The sequence below is a fragment of the Trachemys scripta genome, chromosome 7 (genome assembly GCF_013100865.1).
Source record: "Trachemys scripta elegans isolate TJP31775 chromosome 7, CAS_Tse_1.0, whole genome shotgun sequence".
Classification (NCBI taxonomy): domain Eukaryota; kingdom Metazoa; phylum Chordata; order Testudines; family Emydidae; genus Trachemys; species Trachemys scripta.
This window is the reverse complement of record NC_048304.1, coordinates 9639289-9662587: the sequence shown is the minus strand read 5'-3', so window position 1 is coordinate 9662587 and position 23299 is coordinate 9639289.

Sequence of the window (23299 nt, the reverse complement as noted above, 5' to 3'; positions counted from 1 at the left end):
ATCTTTTAGAAAAACATCCCATCTTGATTTAAAAATTGCCAGTGATGGAGAATCCACCATGACCCTTGGTAAATTGTTCCAATGGCTAATTACTCTCACCATTAAAAATTGATCCCTTATTTCCATTCTGAATGTGTCTAGCTACAAGTTCCAACCACCGGATCAAGTTACACCTTTCTCTACTACATTGAAGAGCCCATTATGAAATATTTGTTCCCCATGTAGATACTTACAGACCATGGGCGGCTGGTGACTCGGCCGTTGGGGGATGCTAGCCCCCAGCCCCTCCCCGTTTGCCCCCCTCCCCTTCTGTCCCTCTTCTCCCGCAGGAGCCCAGAGCCTCCCCACTGTGGCCCCTGGCCCCAGCGCCGGGCAGCCAGATGGCGCGGCTGCAGCACCCTTAGCCCCAGGGCGCTGGGTGGTGTGGTTCGAGTGTGCGGCGGGCAGCGTGGCCCCAGCACCAGCCACCCCAAGTCCCTGCGGGAGGCAGCCCAGCCAACGTGGGCTAGGGCAGAGTGCTGGGGGGGGGAACTGCAGGAGGGGGCCATACTAGGCTGTTTGGGGAGGCACAGCCTCCCCCAGCCTACGATACCCGCCACCCATGTTACAGCCTGTAATCAAGTCACCCCTTAACCTTCTCTTTGTTAAGCTCAGGAGATATAGTTATTGAGTTCTTTGAGTCTAAGGCATATTTTCTCATCATCATCATAAGAGCAGTTTCTTATGTGTGACTCCCTGAATAAGGTGAGTTGGAATAACAGAGTTTTATGGAAACATTTAACAAATTGGCCAAGGTTATCTGCTCTTCTGGTTCTGGGCTAAGGTGGGGAAACCCCTACAAGAAGGTAGTTCCTGCTCCTTTTATGTTGCTGGAACATTGTAAAGTGCCCAAAATGTGGGGCAGAATTTGGCCCACCATGTCCACTTATGTTCTCAGTTATTCTGCAGTAAATCTGTTCTAAATTGCACCTGGCTGGCCATGGCTCCAAAAGGCTATTCCAGCATACAGGGATCATTAGTGGAACTCAGCTGTGTACTGGCCACACCCTCTTTTCTGAAGACATGCCCCCATCCTGGGGATTGCAAAGCATGTGTGTGGTACAGAGCCACTACACTGGGTCCATACCACCCACGGATTCCCCTACGCTGGGGGAACTTCTCTGGTAGATAATCAAGCTAGCTTTACAGCAGTGCTAAGTGGCCATATTGGGGTACCTGGACCTTTTCTGAAAGTTTCCAGTAAAAGGAGTTACTTCTAATTGTTGCCATTCCCCAACACTTTTCAGAAGCCTTGTCACTAGTGCAGTGTAAACCTTTAGTATTGAAGCTCAATAGAAAGTGAAATTAGGGCATCCCTATGTGGGCAAATTTTGCTGTTGCAAAGTGAGAGTACAGGTTGACTCCTGTACAAGCAATCAGCTGCACTACTTAGACTCACAGCAGGGCTAACTTGGTAAGAGAGGGATCTCAGTTAGGCATTGCAAGAGAGAGCTTTGAAAAATGCTGTTAAGAAAAAAGCGGGTGCTTTCATCTAATGAAATTTCCTAACCCACTGATGCTCAACCTGTATCTCTTCATAACTCTGCATGAATTTCTCTCTCTCGCTCTCTCTCGAGTGTGAGCAAGTCATAGCATCAGGTCTATTGAAGTAGTTGTTACCCGAAAAGAAAAGAAATGGCAGCTTAAAACAAAGACACAACCAGCCTGAGAGAAAACCACACAAATGAATGGGGACAGCAGTGAGATTGATTGAGCCAGACTTCTCTAAACTGGTGACAGCCGTTGAATACCAAATCTCTCACTAAGCCCTAACTGATACTGCTGATAGTGCCGAGTTTTATTTAGGTGTTTTGATTAGAGCATTTTCTGTTACTGTACAAAATTGTTACATGCATTCTTGTACTCAAACATTTTTCCTGCTTTGATGACTCTCCGCAAGTTATTTGATGAGGAAATGTCTGATCTAGAGTTGGTTCAAAAAAGGTGAACGTTTTTCACAAATTTTGGGGGCTAAATTTTGAAATTTCAATCAGCTCTGGCCTCTTCTCTGGTGAAAGTGAAGTTCCATTGACCTAAAAATGTCCTTGCATAATGGCTGCCCTTTTTCTGTAGTTCTCTGCCTGTTCTATTCATTCAGCTTTCATTCCACTGGTACATTGTGTGTGGGCTTTCACATTTTATTAGCGGCCCACTTGGTTTTGCTTTATGCTTTCCCTAGCTCCCCATGCAGGGAAAGAAACAAGAATACCAACTTTACTCTGGTTTTCACCATACACCTTGTAATACACCTGCTAATGTGTATGTTACGAATGCCCTCTGCTGGCTGGAATATCAGACATGCTCAGGTGTGTGCCATACGCCCTAATACCTTCTTAGCTTCAGTGGGGATTGGGAGCTGCTTTTAGAGTAGAAGGTCCAGAGTTTTATCACCATTTGTGACCAGTGCCCACAATATGTGGTACAGTGGCTCATGAGTGCTGATGGATCTGGTACAATATGAAACCTCTTTCATTTGGCACTGATCAGACTGTCCCATATACTGCATAGGGGAAGTCATAATGGGCAGAGAGATGATCATCATAGGAATGTGTGGGAGATATGTCCAGTGCTTCGAGGGAGTTGTATGCACAGATCTACTTAGTTAATAATGTACCTTCTGAGCATGTCTTTGAACACACATTTAAATGTATGATTTCTAAGATAGACTATATCCTGACAGCCTTTTTTCTTAATTAAAGTTTTGTGAGTTATGAAATACTGTCCTTTATATTAAGCTCTTATTCCTGTGGAGAAATTTCTATTTGTTTTTATCTCATTTTGAGCTGCAAGGTTAATCTTAATTTAAGAATCTCGCTTACTATGAGAGCAAACTCATTGTGCTCCATTCTGGCATGTATGTGTTCATTGCCTCTGAAGCACCTGGCATTGGTCACCATTGGAAGACAGGTTCTTGGGCTAGATCAGTGGTTCTCAACCAGGGGCACGTGTACCTTGCGGGTACGCAGAGGTCTTCCAAAGGGTACATCAACTTATCTAGATATTTGCCTAGTTTTACAACAGGCTACATAAAAAGCGCTAGCAAAGTCAATACAAACTAAAATTTCATACAGACAATGACTTGTTTATACTGCTCTACATATGATACACTGAAATGTAAGCACAATATTTATATTTTAATTGATTTTTTTATAATTATATGGTAAAAAGGCTAACGTAAGCAATTTGTCAACAATAGTGTGCTGTGACACGTTTGTATTTTTATGTCTGATTTTGTAAGCAAGTAGTTTTTAAATGAGGTGAAGCTTGGGGTACCCAAGACAAATCAGAGCCCAGAAAAGGGTACAGTAGTCTGGAAAGGTTGAGACCCACTGGGCTAGATGCATCATTGGTCTGACCTAGTATGGCCATTCTTATTCTGAGGCTGGATGCCACTAGCTGGGTACATGATCTGTATATGAGTCTCTTTTCTAGATATTAGAAATAGGTGCCTATGTGACTATGCACAAAAGAGATTTTCCAAGAATGGCATGAGCGCACCACGTAAAGTAAAAAACAAACATTCAGATGTGCAGAATTTATAATATTTTATTTGTCAACATCAGGAAAAATAAATGTGTGATGTTAGCCTCTGATCTAGTGCACAGTCTGGCATTTAATTCTGGAAGCCTTGATAACTACGCACTTGTTTTGTTATACGGTAACAGCAAGTGATAATTTATTCTATTATGAAGAAAGGAAGAAGTTCTGAAGGGAGGAAGAAAGAATAAAGAGCAAGATGTTTAGATCGAGCTAGCACAACTGAAATCATACAAAATGACCCATCCCTCACCCACAAACACTACCTGCCTTTGCTTTAGAATTTATCACCATTCCGAGAGCGAGAGCGAGAGAGAGAGACACAGTGTGTGTGTGTGTGCACGTGCGCGTGCGCGTTCTCTCTCAGTGGTTTGAGCATTGGCCTGCTAAACCCAGGGTTGAGAGTTCAGTCTTTGAGGGGGGCACTTAGGGATCTGGGGCAAAATCAGTACTTGGTCCTGCTAGTGAAGGCAGGAGGCTGGACTCAATGACATTTGGGGTCCCTTCCAGTTAAATAAATGGAGATATCCTATCTCCTAGAACTGGAAGGGACCTTGAAGGTCATTGAGTCTAGCCCCCTGCCTTCACTAGCAGGATCAAGTACTGATTTTGCCCCAGATTCCTAAGTGGCCTCCTCAAGGATTGAACTCTCAACCCTGGGTTTAGCAGGCCAATGCTCAAACCACTGAGAGAGAACGCGCACGCACACACACTCGCTCTCGCTCTCGGAATGGTGATAAATTCTGGCGCAATGACTCTCCTTATTTAACCACAATGGAGCAGCTTGAAGAGGAGAGACTGAGGGAACCCGCATATTAGAACATCCTACAGCCCACTCATTAGGGCACTCAGTTGAGAGGTAGCAGATCCCTGCTCAAATCCTGGTGCGCCCTCACAGACAGCAGTGACTTGAACCAGGGCTCTCCCACATCCCATTGAGTACCCTAACTACTGGGCTAAAAGTTATGAGGGAGGACTCCCCCACTGTTGTCTGTGAGTTCTCATGCAGGGCCTGATCCAGTAGGCGAGCTCTGAACACGCTTACCGGATCAGGTCCCCACAAGCAAGTTACGTGGAGGAACACCTATCTTTCCCTGCATCAGGCATCGCTCTGGGGCTTAGACATCTGGATGTCTGGTATGGGGCTGCCCTGTGCGTGCTCACAGGCAGAAACATAGATGCTCTGTGAACTTTTACTACAAAAAATGAGGATCTGGGTGAGTTTAGCCACCTACAGGATTGGGAAGCAACTGAGCGGGGGTTTGGGAATTGCAGTGGGGCCTGATTCTGGGATTTAGGCGCCAAAAGTGGCAGTTAAGCAGCTAACACCTTTTGTGACTCTAGCCCTTAGGCCTGGTCCACACTAACCCCCCACTTCAGACTAAGGTACGCAAAATTCAGCTACGTTAATAACGTAGCTGAATTCGAAGTACCTTAGTCTGAACTTACCGCGGGTCCAGACGCGGCAGGGAGGCTCCCCCGTCGATGCCGCGTACTCCTCTCGCCGAGCTGGAGTACCGGCGTCGACGGCGAGCACTTCTGGGATCGATCCCAGAACATCGATTGCCTGCCGCCGGACCCGGAGGTAAGTGTAGACGTACCCTTAGTGCTCTGCAAGCTGGGGTGTAACTCTAGAGCGCACCAGCCTGCTGCACACTAGCCGGCTGTGTGGCCGCTGCTACCATGCACTAAAATTTCCCTCATGCTCTTTCCGTACGTCAGTTTACACACCAGAATTGCTGTGCACTAAATGACCATGTGGCCAAGCCTTCTCTTCTTTTGCCTCGATGCTTGCGGCCACCTCCTCTTTTCTGACCTCCCTGCTTCTCACCTCATGACCCTAAATTATCTAAAATGGGGCTATAAATGCCATCTTTGGCTACTGGTACCTGACCATGTGAATCCCTTCAGATTGCCTCCTCTTCCTTCTCCTACCAGTTAGCACTGCACTGTCATGATCTTGTCTAATCTCTGTTCTCAGTTCCTTCTGCTTTCTTTCTGATCGCTAGGCTTCTCCCATGCCAGTCCCATGGACCTCCTATCAGTATTTACTTCTCCTATTCTCGTCTTTGTGCCTTCTTCCGCGAGACTTCTTCCTCTATGCTTGTTTGCCACATGAGCTACTCTCCATTCAAACCACTCTATAAAATGCAAGCCGATGAGATCTTTAAATGGTGATCCACAAAGTACTCATTATGTATTTGACTTCCATGCAGAAAAATAGCATTAATGTAATGCTATGGGTGGATGGGAAATGAAGCACTGAAATGTCATACTCTGGCCCTTGTGGATATGGCCTTAAAATATGGCTTGTCTTTACACAGTACATAATGGGCCCAATCTTATGCCCATTGAAATCAAATGGCAAAATCTCCTGGCCTTCCATGGGAGCAGAAGCGGATCAAATCTGAAATTTGTCCCACAGCCTTTGAGACTGTATCTACTCATGACATGCAGAAGGATAAAGGACTTTGTGCAAAAAGTTACAGTAGTGGCAGGAGCATGACATTTCAACTACAACAGTTATGGCATTCTAGCTCTGTTCTTTAATCAACACAGCAGATGGCAGAACAGTTTTGTAGCGGAATAGATTGTGTTCGGAAAAGCAATAACGAATCTTGCATTAGGTATGATCACAAATTTAAAAAAACACTTCAACATCTAAAACACCAGGCTACCATTGACCTCCAAATTTTAATTGCACTACTTATCTTCCTTGTAACATTATATTTGGGAACAAAGCATCCCAAAAAGGTGGTGTTATAATGAGATTTATCCTAGTGGGACACAACATTGTTGGGGCCAAGGTACAAGAGCCTTATATTAGACAGAAAAAGAGAGAGCATCTCTTTTTTGCCTTTATAATGAGGGTGAAATTCAATTTATCCATTGTGTAACCCCATTTAACCATAGAAAATGTTGTTGAGAACTAAAGAATAAAATATAGATCTACTGTTCTCCCCCCCCCCCACAGATTTGATCTTTTGTGTTTGATCATAAATGCACATTGTGAAAAGATGTCTTATACCTCCAAGCTAACACTGTTTGCTACTCATTAGTGATTTATAAATGATATTTTCTCCCTGGTGACATATCTTTTGATATGATTCTCTAATAATAACATCCACCAATATTAAAATAAGAACATCCCCATGTATTGTGATCACCTTCAACCACATTTCCTCACTAAAATTAAATTTTAGCATACCAACTGATATTGTATGCATATATTTGTCTACCATCATTATAAATCTCCTAAGGGTCTCTATAAAATGATAGTTTTGCCTCTTTGCAGTAATTCTACCTAATGCTCCAAAGCAAGAAACTAATTACATGCTGACTTTTCACTAACTTTGATCTTTCAAATACCATACTATGAAGTTTCTATAGGTAATCATATAATTACAATACACTAAGTGGGATGAAATTAGCCATCAACCTTTTTTATTATTATTTAAATTGCATTAACTACTTTTTATAAAAACATTTAATTTAAAAAGTATATTAATCATTTCTTCAGTAGTTTGCTATTTATGATGCCCTACTATATAAGTTTGCTGATATAAGATTTCAACCTAAAATCTAATTATATGCACTAATGTTTATAACAAATGTCTCATTATAACACAAAGAGCTTTAATGGAAGAGACTATGGCAAGAATTCTTTAAAAATATGCTTAAGGAAGGGCAAGGATAAATGATAGTGGTGTTAGGAAATTACTGAGATTACTCAAGGGAATCTTTGAGTCTGTAGAAAAAAAATGACTTCATTTGTATTTTCCCAATGACTTGGTATGATATTTCCTGTAAGAAAAATTGAAAACAATAGTTGCTTTCAGTTGAACTCTGTTACTGTATAAAAAAATTCTTGGATTTCCTCTTTAAAAACTATGAGTTTCTTACTTTCCAAATTCAAATGTATTGGTAAGAAAGTTGGATTTTAAAGAAAACAAATTACTTTCAGTCTCTTTATGTTGTCTAAGAAATAATAGTGCTATTCCAGTGTGATACCCTTTACATTTGAGTTGCTATGTTAGTTCAGTAGTAAAGCCATAAAATCATCACATTGAAAATACTGTGAACTACCATCCTCCACTCTGACTGTATTTCTTTCACACAAATGCAAATGTGCAATGACAATACAGCTCTCCCTTGCTTGCTCTCTGATTAGGTTCCAGGCCTACATGTTCTGCACACCTAACCATCCCATTGATTTCAATGAAAAGTCTAGGGGTGAAATCCTGGCCCCACTGCAATATCAAAACTCCCATTGACTTCAGAATTTTGTCCTACACATGCAGGGAAGGCAGAGTTAATTTCATTTTGGCCTGGTCTATACTGGGGGTGGGGGGAGTCAATCTAAGATACGCAACTTCAGCTACGAGAATAGCGTAGCTGAAGTCGACGCAACTTAGATCGAATTAAAATTATTTACTTTGCATCCTCGTGCCGTGGCTCCCCCGTTGACTTTGCTTCCGCCTCTTGCCAAGCTGGAGTTCAGCAGTCGACGCGAGAGCAATCGGGGATCGATTTATCACGTCTACACTACACGCGATAAATCGATCCCCAATAGATTGATCGCTACCCGCTGATCCGGCGGGTAGTGTAGATATACCCAAAGGGTACATCATACTTATATTTATTTTATATCTTTCTGGAGTAAGGTACTACTCAGCCTAAGTAAGCATGGAATAAGCCAGTTCTACATAAAAACAGCTGATTGCATTAGCCAGCATGAAGCATTTACAGTTACAGAAGGAGAAATCCCAAATGGTCCCTGGTATAAGGGATGGGTACATACAGAAATAGATACTAGTGAATAGTTAATACATAAATTCAGTACAAAATTGTAACTTTAGGCCCAGCTTTGTATGAGGTGGCCTATAAGTTGCACTCCCCAGAGAGACATTGTGCTCGGGTGGTGAAATTCTCTCATGACTCCCCCTGCTCTGAAGGGAGGAGGGGTAATAATTTGTACCTGTTCCAGCATGAAATTATAACACCCTCTGCTTTGATGCAGCTGGACTGACTGGTGTATTGGAATGAGAGTGCCAATGTTCTTCCCCTGGGTTGAGTAACTGGGCACTGGGCATCCACTTACTCCTGTGTGCTCAGACCCAAGGCCTAGGTACCCTATGCAGGGCCACAAGGAGGTGTTCTTACTCCCTGGTGTGGCTCACAATCTACTTCTTTGTGAATACTTGATCTTAAACTCCCAAACCAGTGGAATCTAATAACCATGACATATTCTTATTGCCATGAAGCTCCTTGCAAATGCCTCAATGGTACGGAAAGGAAACATGTTGTTTGTGAAACAGAGCTTTACCTTTCCCACATCCCATATGTGTACCTTGTTTGTCTAATAACATTCAAAACCACAGAAAACTCTGAGTACCACATTCACTTTAAAGCTGAATAAATAAAATTTGTTTTGACTTATCATCAATCATGTCATGTGATCCCAGGGCATATTGTGTGCAAACGGCAGTTGTTTTATCTGGAGCTTCAACCTTTAAAAAATTCAAAACAGTAAAGTTGTTTATTTGACACTGGTCCTGACCCTCAGACTTTAGCACTGTATTCTGACAAAGTGAAAGAAAGAAAACACATTTTGCTTCTTAACTGTTGTGGCATAAAGGAAACCTGGTTTCTCGAGAGACTTTTGACATATTCCTTGCATTTAAAATGTTACAATGGGAACCTTATTTTATTTTATTTTTAATTTTTTTACAGAAACTAAAGGAAGAAAAGTGCTTACTTGGTATTACACATGATAGTAACTCTCATTCTGAAGAGTTGCAGACACAGTATGTGCTTTCAACTTTGGGAATTGCATCACTTAAGAGCCCTGTGGTTAGAAAGATGAAGTCAGACAGACAATAAGGAATAACAGTGTGAAAGAGATGTATAAAGGACATTTGCACAGATCCTGTTAACAAATAATAGGCTTACGAATATTCTTTTCATGCACTGACATGAAAATTTATGCCAACATGGATTTTTTTCACAGAGCACAACTTTTTTTTTTTAAAAAAAAATGTCTTCCAGAGATAAATAGATGATGTGAACAATGTCCCAAAATACCCCCACTTCACTTTGTATTTATACCCGTACAGCTATGGATCTTTGGTGCATTTTCAAACGTCAGGAATATGGAAGCATACTCGACTGGGTGCCTAAATAACTTCAAGGATCTGGGCCTGAGAGATTGGGCTTATTAATCAGTGTCGTGAAAAATTCCTTTTTAAAGCATGTATGTGTAATGTTCTGGAAAAAAATTATTGTTCATCAGGAACTCCATTCTGCATATACATTTTCCTTTCATAAACTTATGGTAGTGATGACTTCTGAATGTTATAGTGTTGAGGGCAAACTTTCCAAATTCAGCACTTATCCATGAAAGTTAAGGCCTGGAAGTCAGGAGATATGGATTTTATTCCTAGCTCTGGCACAGACTTCCTCTTTGATTTTGTGCAACATATTAAATCTCTGTTTCCTCATATATTAAAAGAGATGATAAGAATGACCTCATAGCTAAAGATGGTATGAGGCTAAGCAACCTAATGTTATTAAAGTGCTTTGCAGTCCACAAGCACAGAAACATAGGCACTGCCTTAATGAATCAGAGTTGTGTGGTCTATCCAATCTAGTACACCAACAGTGACCAGTTCCAGATGCTTCAGAGGAAGGTGCAAGATTCCGTGTCATGGATAATTTTGGAATAATGGGTCCAAAAGACAAAGGTTCTTCCTAACTCCTGTCATTTAGTGGTTGCTTTAAGCAGGCTCATTTGAAATCTCTCCTCATAAATGTCAATGGCTCTACTCATTTGCTCTTCAAATTTCCTCTCAGTCTTTCAGTTTATCTTTCATTGTTTATATTCTCTTCAGTGGGGGTTAGATTTTCATTTTCAGAAAGATGACTGGATCTCTCCAATAACCTCTTGAACCTATCCTCTATCTATACAGTTTTGTTCTTGCCTTCCTGCTTCCTTGCTTTTATTTAGTAGTATGTGTGCCCTCTGTGATTCTGTTTTCATACCAAGTAGCTGCAATGGAAACGGAGCTTACCTATAATGAGAACATTGATAGGACATCATCAAGAAGTATACAGAAAGGACCCACATGAAAATGGGATGAGTGAAGACCCCACAGAAAGAAAATGGGGTCCATTTTCCTCAAGATCAAAGTGGATCTTAACTTCTTCCTTCCTGGTCTACTCAAGGCTGGGAGAGGAGAGCTAAGGCTCATCTCTGCTATAATTTGGAAGTAACTCCATCACATCAATGGCGTGTCGTGGCTGTAAGTTATCTCAGGATCAGACTGACGGAGTCCCTCCGTTCCTCCACCCCACCGATTGGTGTGCAGTTAATTATATTTGGATGAAGAATTCTAATAAAGCTGTGACCTTTAATGCCAATTGGTGGTTTTAATTTTGATTCATAGTCAGTCACCTCGCTGTGAGCCCTTCGCGTGTGTGAGCAGCAAGCGAGGCTACTGTGCATATTTACACACAAAAAACAAATATGGGCACAGGGAAGCTTCCCGTGGGGTGAATGCATATATTGTAGATCTTAAAAAGAGATTTGTACATTACTGGATTCTGAAGTGAATAAAAGTGCATAAATTCCTAAGAATCAAAGATGTGTCAAAGGGAAAAAAAAGGCATTCACAAGTAGAAAGCAACCCCCACAGCTCATGAATAGCCTAATTATGTGAGAGCCCCACAGGCAAATGCAAAGTTACCAACACAATTGCCTTTGGAGCTCACGGAGGGGTCAGATGCTACCCTCAGAATATTATCTTCTGTAGCATAACACCTGGGTCCTGTTCTTAAGGGTGCCATTCAAAAACCTAACAAGGGATAGTCCGAGGCGGTGAAAGCACACAGGAACTCAACGTGGATTTTTTTTAATGTTGGTATGTTTGAGACTCTTCTGTCTTTTCTCATTGTAACGCTTCTGTTTTTAACACAGACACTTTCTCGAAACTGATAGGACCCCTTTGCCTTAACTCCGCATAGCTCTAAGAACTCCCTTAGCTCCTGCATTCTTGTAGGATTAGAGACTAACTGTGAGAGGCATGGTGCTGAGATAGGAAACATTTATTAAAAATAGAAATAGTTCATGTAACACGCTGGCCCAATGTGTCTGTGTCGCCTGCTTTGTGGCCAACAAAAAAATAGCTGCCTGCTACTGTGCGCAGCTAACAAATCTAGTCCTTTAACTCAAGTAATAGAGGTCTCCTTTTGGAGCTAAAAGGTCCAGGTTCAAGTGACCTAATAGAGGGGTCACTAGGTTTAAGTAGATGGACATGCTGCCCTGTGCTGTGATCCAGTCCTAGCTCACATGACATTTAGGGTTAGCTTAGGAAGGCAACTGGATAGGATTTTTCTATTTGCATCCATCTTTCATCAGTTTGTTGTCTGTGTGGTTGTTAGCTCAAGGCAGGGACCTTGTCTTCTCATGTGTTTGTACAATGCCTTGTGTTTTCTTGGGCGCTGTAAATAAAGACCACCACCAGGGCTAGATTCACAAGGGACTCAGCCATTGCAACGTTCAGTGTTTAGGCACCAAGCCACCCAGTGGTATCCATAAAGCCCGAGTTAGGCACATAGGCTCCCTCTACAATGTATAGGAAGAGATAGGCGCCTAAGGATGGGAGACGTGAAAGCCAGCATGCTGAGTGGGAAGGCAATAGCAGACACCAAGGAGAGTGGGGCCTAACCCCCACATTTTTCAGAGAGTTTGGTGCTAGTTTCAGTTGGGATTTACAGCAGGGAAAACTTTCCTGGAGTCAGGGGCCTATGGTGTTTCTTGCAAGAAAGGCAGCAGCACAAGCCTAACTGCATATGAAAGGACCAGAGGAGGATGTCTCCCTTATAACCTTTAACCCAGTGGTCAGAGTACTCAGCTGGGATGTGGAAGATCTCCGGTCAATCCCCTGTTGCCTATTGAAAAAGGATGTGAACATGGGACGCCCACTTCTCAGGTGAGTGCCCTAACCACTGGACTATAGTAGAGTTGGTCTCACCTATTTTGGCCTAGTGCAGGGGTGGCCAAACTACGGTCTGGGGGCCATATCTGGCCCCCTAGATGTTTTAAGCCGGCCCTTGAGCTCCCGCCGGGGAGCATGGTCATGGGCTTGCTCACTCCGCGTGGCTCCCAGAAGCAGCAGCATGTCCCCCCTCTGGCTCCCATGTGTAGGGGCAGCCAGGGGCCTCCGCTCACTGCCCCTGCCCCAAGTGCTGCCCCTGCAGCAAACATTGGCCAGGAACCTCAGCCAAAGGGAGCTGTGGGGCTGTGCCTGCGGACAGGGCAGCGCACAGAGCTGCCTCAGAACCGAAGGAGGGGACATGCTACTGCTTCTGGGAGCTGCTTGAGGTAAGCGCCGCCCGGAGCCTACACCCCTGATTACCACCCCTGATGCCCCAGCCCTGATTCCCTCTCCTTCCTTCCAAACCCCTCAGTCCCAGTCCGGAGCACGTTCCTGCACCCCAACCCTTCATCCCCAGCCCCACCCCACTAGGCTAAAGGTTATAGGGAAGGCTGGTTTGTGTGGAGCTGGGCATACTCTGAGAACACCTACTGGATTGGGCCCCGCAAGCACCATAGCCAAGGGAAAGCCTCGTTTGAGGATCCAGCTTGGGCTTTGGTGTGAGACAGGCTGGGTGGGGTCAGGCCTGAGGTAACTATGTGTACGTGTACTCTGTGAAGCATAGGCACCTCCAGGCTTAGACAGGTGCTCAACAGGAGTTTTGTGAATGCCTATGCTGGTTCCTAAACCTGGGATTTAGGGGCTTAAAGTGGCTCTGTCCTTGGTTCCCTTTTCTTCATGCTTTAAACCTTGCTCTCGGTGGTCTTCCATGTGGCTTCTATTCCCATCTCTACAGCTCAGGAATTGGTCTTTCCATGGCTGACCTGTCTCCCTCTGTCTAAGCCTGTATCTCAGCTCTCTCTCTGTGTCTCTGTCTTTTCCTTCCCTTAGCTAAACTGAACACCTTGGGCTGAATCCTCAGGTGGTGTAAATCAGCCTCATTCTACTGAAGTCAACACCAGATGAGGATCTGGCTCCATGTCTCCCCACCATGCTCTCCCCGCCTCCCTTTTATGGTGATAGCAGCACCATCTTCCCCATCACTCGGGCCCATAACCTGGGAGGAAACTTGATTTCTCCTTGCTCTTCACCCACATATCCAAGCTGTATGTATATCCTGAAGCTTCCTCCTCCACATTTCTAAGTATCCAAAGAGCCAAAATTATTGTTCAGACCCCTATCATCTCCTGTGATAACTTCTGCAGCCTTCTCTCTGGTCTCTCACATGCACATTGCACTCTCTAGTCCATTCAAATGCTGTGGCTAAGATTATCTTCCTGGACCCCCATTCTGACTATTTCATTCTCCCTCTCTGAATCCCTTCACTGGCTCCCCCACAACCACTGAATCAAGTTCAAAGTGCTTCAAAGCCCTCACCTTCAAAGCCATCCGGCGCTCTTGACTTACCCACTCTTCTCTCTTACCTTATTGGCCACCATATTGCTGCCAAGTCTGCTCTGCTAATGAGGCTAATCTTGTCTATCCACTTGGAAGCATCTCTGCCAACCTTATTTGTTCCTTCTTCTATACTGTCCTCCCTAAGTGTGGAACCATACTCCTTAGACGCATATGTAAAGCCACTATACTCCTTGAGAATCACTCCTCAAGACCCATTTCTTGTATGATGCCTACTAGTAATTAACAGCTAATTAAGGGTAGGTTATGGGATAGACAGATATGGCTGATGACCATTTGTTTATATTTTATAAAACAGTGTACATAAATATGTAATGGGTGTATATAATATATAAGCCCCTTCATTTTCAGTTTAAACCGATTTTTACCAAAAAATGTCCGGATTTTACAAAAAGTATTATTTGTTTTTTTTCTTCTGATTTTCACCCTACTTTTCTATCATTCAAATATATAAAAAACGACTTGTTTTATTAGGAAAATACAATACATTGCATGAGATCTATGTATTACGATAATACATTAGTTTGTGTGTATATGCAAAGCTGCCCGTTATGATACACACACCCACAAAGATACACACAATAACCAAACAGGCATGCACACAAGCTCTGAAGTGCGTGTGCATCTGAACGTACTGATGAATTTCACCCCCCCCTCACATACACATCTCAAGCTGTTAGTAGATAATGGTTTGGGATAGCTCAGTGGTTTAGCCTCCTAAACCCAGGGTTGTGAGCTCAATCCTTGAGGGGACCATTTAGGGATCTGGGGGGGAGAAAAAAAAACTGTCAGGGACAGTACTTGGTCCTGCTAGTGAAGGCAGGGGACTAGACTTGATGATCTTTCAAAGTCCCTTCCAGTTCTATGAGATAGGTATATCTCCATACTAAAATGGGAAGAAAATGAAAATCTGTCTCATGCTACATTTCAGAAAACAAGGAAGTATTGGAAAGTTTAAAAAAAAATCAGGAGAAAAGGATGAAATTGAGTGTTTGCACTGCAAATGGTGTGGTCCAATTATTAAATGTAAATATAGGGGAATGGTTCTAAGTCTACACCAAGAAAGTGTTTATTCAAATGAAAAGTTTTATTTGGGGATCAGAAATATATTGTTTTCTTAAACTGAAAGGAGGCATTGTGTTTTGAGTTCTGTTTTAGTTCTTTAGCAAACCACATTGATGAATGGAATTCAAAGCATTAATCTACTGAATACTTCCCCTCCTCTGTCTTCCTGTCCACCAAAATAAAATCTGGTATTTACCCAGAAAAACTACTAATTGTTTTTTTGCACTGATATTCACCTGCTTTTGGTGTTGTGTCAATGAACACTGATCAATTCCCAAGAATAAAATAAAATAATATAAAAATTGAAAACAAAGGGCCCTATTAATATTGTGCACATATCCCACTCCATATGGGAATCTTCCCCAGTCGTGTTGTTCTGGTTGTTGTCGGAGACTGAGTTCCTTAGAACAAAAAGCGTCTCTTCTATTTGCTAATTCATGCCCTGAGCTTCATGCCCAAGCAGGAACACAAAGAGGAGCAACAACTCGCCATCCATCCCTATGTGAGCGAAACTGTTCTGTGTGCCCACTACTCCTGGACTGGAGTGAACAGGGAATGCATTTCCTGCTAGCTCCAGACTTCCCGTCCACTGATCAGTGTAGCTTTGCAACATTCAGAGTGCAGTCATTTGTTGCTGGAGTAGGCCTCTAGAGAAAGAAGGATGGAAATTGTGGCTCACTGATTGCCTTTTCTTTCCTGTGGTACTCCTGGGGCAGTACAGCAACATGCTGACCTTACTCTGGGATAGTAAAAAAAAATGCACTGGGTAGATCTCTGTTTGTACAGCGCCCAGAACAATGCTGATTGTGGTCTGTGGGTACTACCACAACAGAAATAACATGCTGAATAATGTAAGTGCAAAGTTGTCATCTTATTATTACTTAATAAAGAAGAGCCATTTATCCTATTAGACACTAGCCTGTTTTCATATTTGCTGTGCTGGGATCCATGAATATCATATGGTTTTAGAATTTACAGTCTAATTTGATTCAAAATTCATTTCTCTCTGACAGAATCTAAAGTGATTCAGTATATGTGGTTTTAACTAAAATAATATTTTGTTAGACTCTAATATGATGTTAATACCCATATGAGACAGGGTAATACCATTCAGTGTTCATCTTAATTAACTAACATTAACTATCATTAGACTTTTATATGGTACAATGCACATTACTTCATAACTTCAACACAGATCACATGCAGCTAGATTATAATGCATAATATCAATCATGGCTTTCTCAAGGCTTTCTTAGCACCTAGCTTTCATTTTAAAAGTTAAGGTCAATCTTAAGTGTTACACTTCAGCTGAAAAAGTTAAAATCAATGTTAATTAACAATGCTAATTAAATGTTAATCAGTTAAATGAAAGCATTTTTCATCCATTTTCCCTGTAAACTATGGCCAGGTAATCTTGCATACATTGTCTGAGTCATATAAATATGTCATCACCCTTGGGATGATGGGAGGGAAGCCTGAGACAATCATTCTTGCAAAGATAAAACAACTTGCTTATCTCAATAGAAAGGGGACTAAATTGCATTGGAAGCCCAGACTCACAAATAGGCAATTACAACAGACCCAGAGGAAAATCCCACCACCCTCTGCCTCTACCAGGTGCAAAAACTGCCCACATCAACATGTTAAATTTGGGGATGGATTTAGAAACCATTTGGGCTCCTGTGAACATGACAGTAACTGCCTAGACATGTGTGAGAAAGGTAGGTTATAAAACACACATTGGTTAACCAATGTTGTTACCTCTACTAGGTTTCTCACTGTCCTTTAGGTCTGTGTGCCTTAGCTAAAGAATTATTATAAACATAGAGTTTTAGTAGCTAAAATAGATTTCAAAGCAAACATAAAATTACAAAAAGCAAAATAAAGATAGTTCAATAATAGTGTTCACAGTATCAAAAATTGAACTCAACATGAGATGTTACAATTTTCAAGGGATAAATTAATTCAAGGTCTTATCACAATCTTGTTACAAAGGCAAATTTTTACCATACTTCTATACTAGTCTGAGCAGATGATTTTGGCATCAGCATGGAACAATGAATCCTTAAATATAGATCCTTATACTTCCAATCAAGATTATACGGTAGTGGAATTATGGGACTCTACGATTTAGAAATTTAGCCAAAATACAACTTGAACACATGAAATTAATCTAGAATAATGTAGGGTGTGAATTTAGAGCAGATTAACTATTCCTGATTAACTCCATGTGTCAATGCTCTTATTCCAGGATAAGAGTGCCTTATTCTGAATTGGTTTATGTGGATTAAGCTAATAGGGCACTCTTACTCTGGAACAAGACCGTTAATCAGGTATAGCTCCTCATGTACACAAGACTTTACTTAATTATTAAAGAATGGTAAATTCAGTTCAAAATGACATTGCTCAGGTGATACTCATAGCCAATTCTGAACCTATACTCATTTCTCTGGAATTTACCCAGCACTGTAGATTCTTATGCCACTTTAACCAAAAGTTCAAATAGTGGTAAAATCTTTAGTTTATGAGCTAATTTAAACTTCTCCTTTTTGTCTAAGAAGCTCTCAATTCTCTTGACCACAAAATCTGGGTGATTTTTCGGCTGAACTCTGCAAAACACTCCAGGTTTCTTGCAATAACTTTTGCTGTAGAGAACCACAGTATCCTCTTACAAATAGTACTATGTTTGGTTAGTGTGATGAGTTTGCCCAGCCTCAATTTCTTTTTTAATGCAGCATAACTTCTAGACAACTAAGATTAAACTTGTTAGTAAAATACAAGCACACATCAGACATTTTAGTAATTTCAGAGGATTTTAACGCAGGTGTGTACTTCCAGAGAAGCACTGACTTTAACAGACCCAAGTTGTTACTTGGGTAAACAGCCCATGTATAAAGATCATTGTTTGTTCTTATCAGTTGGAACTGGCATGAAGGTGGATTCTCCAGCTCAGCTTCATAGTTGCAATGACTGGTTTCTTGAGAAAGATAGAGGTCATTGAGATGATTCATTTAAGGTGTTACGACATGTTTTGGCCCAAGCCTCTGATTTGTCTAGGTCCCTCTGTATCCTAACCCTACCCTCCAGCGTATCTACCACTCCTCCCAGTTTAGTGTCATCTGCAAACTTGCTGAGGGTACAGTCCACACCATCCTCTAGATCATTAATGAAGATATTGAACAAAACCGGCCCCAGGACCGACCCATGGGGCACTCCGCTTGATACCGGCTGCCAACTGGACATGGAGCCATTGATTACTACCCGTTGAGCCCAATGATCTAGCCAGCTTTCTATCCACCTTATAGTCCATTCATCCAGCCCATACTTCTTTAACTTGTCAGCAAGAATACTGTGGGAGACAGTATCAAAAGCTTTGCTAAAGTCAAGGAATAACACGTCCACTGCTTTCCCCTCATCCACAGAGCCAGTTATCTCCTCATAGAAGGCAATTAGGTTAGTCAGGCATGACTTGCCCTTGGTGAATCCAGGCTGACTGTTTCTGATCACTTTCCTCTCCTCTAAGTGCTTCAGAATTGATTCCTTGAGGACCTGTTCCATGATTTTTCCAGGGACTGAGGTGAGTCGGACTGGCCTGTAGTTCCCTGGATCCTCTTCCTTCCCTTTTTTAAAGATGGACACTACATTAGCCTTTTTCCAGTCATCTGGGACATCCCCCGATTGCTATGAGTTTTCAAAGATAATGGCCAGTAGAAGGATGGAAATTGTGGCTCACTGATTGCCTTTTCTTTCCTGTGGTACTCCTGGGGCAGTACAGCAACATGCTGACCTTACTCTGGGAAAGTAAAAAAAAATGCACTGGGTAGATCTATATGTTCTCCCTGCTTGTTTCCCAGGGTTCTTGTGTTTGTGTATAGGCACTTAAGATAACTCGCTGATTGTCCTGCTTTCTCAGTATGAGGCAGGAGTCCTCCCCTCTTCTGCTCTCCTGCTCGTGCTTCCTCCCAGTATCCCACTTCCCCACTTACCTCAGGACTCTGGTCTCCCTCCTCACTAGGTTAGCCAGCATGCTTGCGAAGCTGCTCTTCCCTCTCTTCGTTAGGTGGAGCCCATCTCTGCCTAGCACTCCTCCTTCTTGGAACACCATCCCATTATCAAAGAATCCAAAACCTTCTCTCTGACACCACCTGAGTAGCCATTCGTTGACTTCCACGATTCAACGGTCTCTACCTGGGCCTTTTCCTTCCACAGTGAGGATGGATGAGAACACCACTCGCACCTCAAACTTCTTTATCCTTCTTCCCAGAGCCATGTAGTTTGCAGTGATCTGCTCAAGGTCATTCTTGGCAGTATCATTGGTGCCCATGTGGAGAAGCAGGAAGAGGTAGCGCTCTGAGGGCTTGATGAGCCTCGTCTGTCTCTCTGTCACATCATGAATCCTAGCTCCTGGCAAGCAGCACATTTCTTGGTTTTCCTGGTAAGGACGGCAGATAGATGACTCAGTCCCCCTGAGGAGGGAGTCCCCGACCACCACCACCCGCCTCCTTCTCTTGGGAGCGGTGGTCAGGGAACCCCCATCCCTAGGAAAGTGCATCTCATGCCTTCCAATTGGTGGAGTCTCCTTCTGCTCCCTTACCTCAGATGTATCATCTAGTCCACTCTCCGCATTAGTACCCATGGAGAGAACATGAAACGATTGCTCACCTGTATCTGCATTGCTGGTACATGGAAGCTCCTCTTTCTTCTTCTGGAGGTCAGACGCTGCCAATTTTCTTCACCTTCCTTCTGTCCCCACTGTGCAGCCTGCTCTGATTCTTCAGAATGTTGTGCCCAAGAAGCATATCCTGACGTCTGTCCAGGAAATCTTCATTTTCTCTTATGCAATGCAGGGTTGATACTTGTTTCTCCAGTCCTTGAACCTTCTCTTCCAATATGGAGACCAGCTTGCACTTTGTACAGACAAAGTCACTTCTGTCCTGTGGAAGAAAGACAAACATGGCACATCCGGTGCAGGTCACAACAGCTGATCGCTCACCGTCCATATTACCTTCCTTTTAAGGGCCTCCTTAGCTGTTGCAGTAACTACTCAGAGAAGCCTGCAAACTGAAAGCCTCAGTGGGCTCTCCCCAGTCGAACTCCCTCTGTTCGCCGCTCAGCTGGTTTGCAGCTGACTGCCTTTTTATAACAGTCAGGTCCACTCAAGGCCCACCTGGAACAAAGCACTCCCAATTCACACTTTTCAAACAATCAGGCACATGGTCAAACTGACAAACTGTCCCCGCAACAGACACTCAGATACTCACCAACACAGCCCCCCAATGCAGCACTTAGTGTACCTCCTCTCAAACAGATCCCAGCCAAATTCCCTGTGTTAGCCTCCACTGTTCACCGCTCAGCTGCATCCAATAGTTCATATTGATTTATGATACTGCATCCAATAGTTCAGGTTGATTTACTATATCTCTATTACAAATGTATAGATGTACAGCATATAAAATAGAAGAAAAAGGTAAAAGAGGAAGTTACTTCACAATTTAGCAAGTGTTTGTGTTTAAGCCTAGCAAGTTAGCTGTAGTAGTTACTCAGCCTATGTGAAACACAGAAACAGCATCTGATTTTTCATAGGTTTTTAAGGCTTAAGCCTAAATTATGCCAGGGATTCTGGCCTATGTGTGGATGTCTATGACATTATTGTTATTAATAAGCTCCATAGCTTCTGTATCACCACTAAATGTGTATAGGCTGGGCATTTCTCCATCCATCCTATGTAGGGATATTCAACCTGGATAAAATTCACCTCCAGGCAGAGAGCTTGTAAAAGGCTCTATGTCCCACTTGAATTCTCCTATTAAGTGCATCATGCAGAGACATGAAGTTCACTCACAATGAGTCTTTCCGGCAATATACGACTTCATAGAGATAATCTCATGATTTGGAAGTGACTATTCCTAGAAGGTTATATTTTAAAACAGCGCGGACTGATCTTTTTTGAAATTGCTATTTATTATTTGTATTAAAGTAGTGCTTAGAGGCCCCACTGAACTGGGCCCTGAACAAGCATGTAGTAAGAGATAACTCCTGCTCTAAAACACTTACAACATGACTGGAAGAGACAGATCAAGAAAGCATTCTCAGTTTCCCTTTTACAGGAGGGGAACCAAGGCACAGACAGATTAAGTGACTTGCCCAAGATCACACAGGAGAGCCAGCCCAGGGCCTCAGCTACAAACTGAGCTTCCTCTCAGACTCCTTGCCAAGCTCATCGATTTGTCAGCTAGCTGCCATCGCACCTAAAACATCATTTGTCAAATATACAAAGTCAATATCCTTAAATCAACAAATTGTACCTGTTTTTACTATTCATTCACTAGTCCATTTGTAACCAGCTTAATTCAAGTCTAATAAGTTCTCAAGCACCATTTTTTTTTACTTTGTCTAGGTGTATATTTCGATTATTATCGATGGAAATATTTTGTCTTCAATTGGTGTACAGCGAAATTGTTTACCGACAAAAATCGAATCCTACTGATGGGTGTTGTAGCTACATCATGGGAAAATGGAGAATTTGTTATTTTTTATTTTTATAAAATAAAGGCCCATTCATTTTTTGTTATGGCATATTATAGCTTTGTGATTTTATCAGTGCTGTGTGAGCCAAAGCTCAGTGACTTATGGGCCGAATTGGGTGAGCATGGATGGCTTCCATTTACTTCAACTGTGAAATTTCTGTGCTTACCCAATGGCAGAATTTGATCCTTTATAGCTGTGTTTTCCTGAGAGGATTCTAAAATATTATCGGAGTGTCTCATTCATAGATTGTCAGGAATATAGCTTTATGTTACACCCTATCCCAGGACCTATACAATCAGAGTACCATCAGGCTAAAATGCAAATGTGTACAATCTAAAGAGTATTGCTTAAGCTTATTTTCCCTCAAGTTCAGCCGTGTTTTACCAGCTACAGGGTGGGCTATGCCTGCTTGGCAGCTTGGGGGAATTTTAAACAAGAGACAATTCTTCTAATTCTTTAAAAGTATTGCTTACAATCAATTATATCTGTAACCTATGCTCAAACTGGCATTTGGTCAAAGCCATACTTCCTGGCATGTTACTGAGATGGTTCTTTTGGCTGAGTGTTAGACACCTCTCCTGCCATGTAGAACATCTATTAACAAAAATAAAATATAATAACATAGAGACATAATAGGCCTGGGGGAACAGCATGCTCATCTACTTTGAAAAGCGTCCATGTAAAAATGTCACCCTTCCTAGTCAACAGATCTGCCCGGGCATGTATTCAGAGCCACATCTACTTATTTTATTGACAAAAATAAGTTATTTTTCTACCTTTTACTCTTCTTAGCACTGCCGGGCAACACAGCTAGGAGACAGTGAACTAGATTCTATACCAGTTTGTGCAGCATCAATAGAATTATTTACTAAGCCCTAATCAGTTGCACTTATGCAAACGCACTGAGGGCAATGGTTCTTTAGACATCACCAAGCACTTAAATTGACCTGCAGACCTTCTGTTACAGGTGTAAGGGTTAACTAGCAAAGAGCCTACATTGACTCTCAGATCCTAGGTTGAGTTTGCAGGGCTGGCAGCTAGTATCAACATCTTACTTGTAAACTTGAGCACGGGTGATATGGAAATCCATGCGAGACACTAAGTGCAGATGCCCACAATGCCATTTTCACAGACTGAAGAAGAACTGCAGTTCCAGGGCTGAAGGGGCAGCTTCATCATTGAATGGCTTTGCAGAGCGCCACAGAATAATCCCAACAGCATCTGAATGGGGTGGGGAGGGACAGAGCCATAGCTCCGTCCCACCTACATGCTGGCCAACAGAGCTGGTTGGCCATAGCGGAGGAGAGGAGAACTATGCTGGAGTCATGCATGCAGTTTGTGTTCTTACGTTAGGAGGTGTCCTTGGGCACCATGCAATGGGAAAGTGGCTCTTCTGCTCCCCCTTCCCATCTGTCTTCTGTCAGAGACTGGCCTCTCCTCTTCAGCTCTCCTCCCTTTTTGTCTCCCAGACACCAGTCTATTCCCCTGTCTCCTTCTCCTGCTGAATCCTGGAAAGTGCAGGAAATTAAAAGGGTATTTTTCCTTTCTCAGGACGTGATTCTCCACTATCTTATGCTTTGTTACATTCATTTAACCTCGTGGAATGTGAGTGCACACGG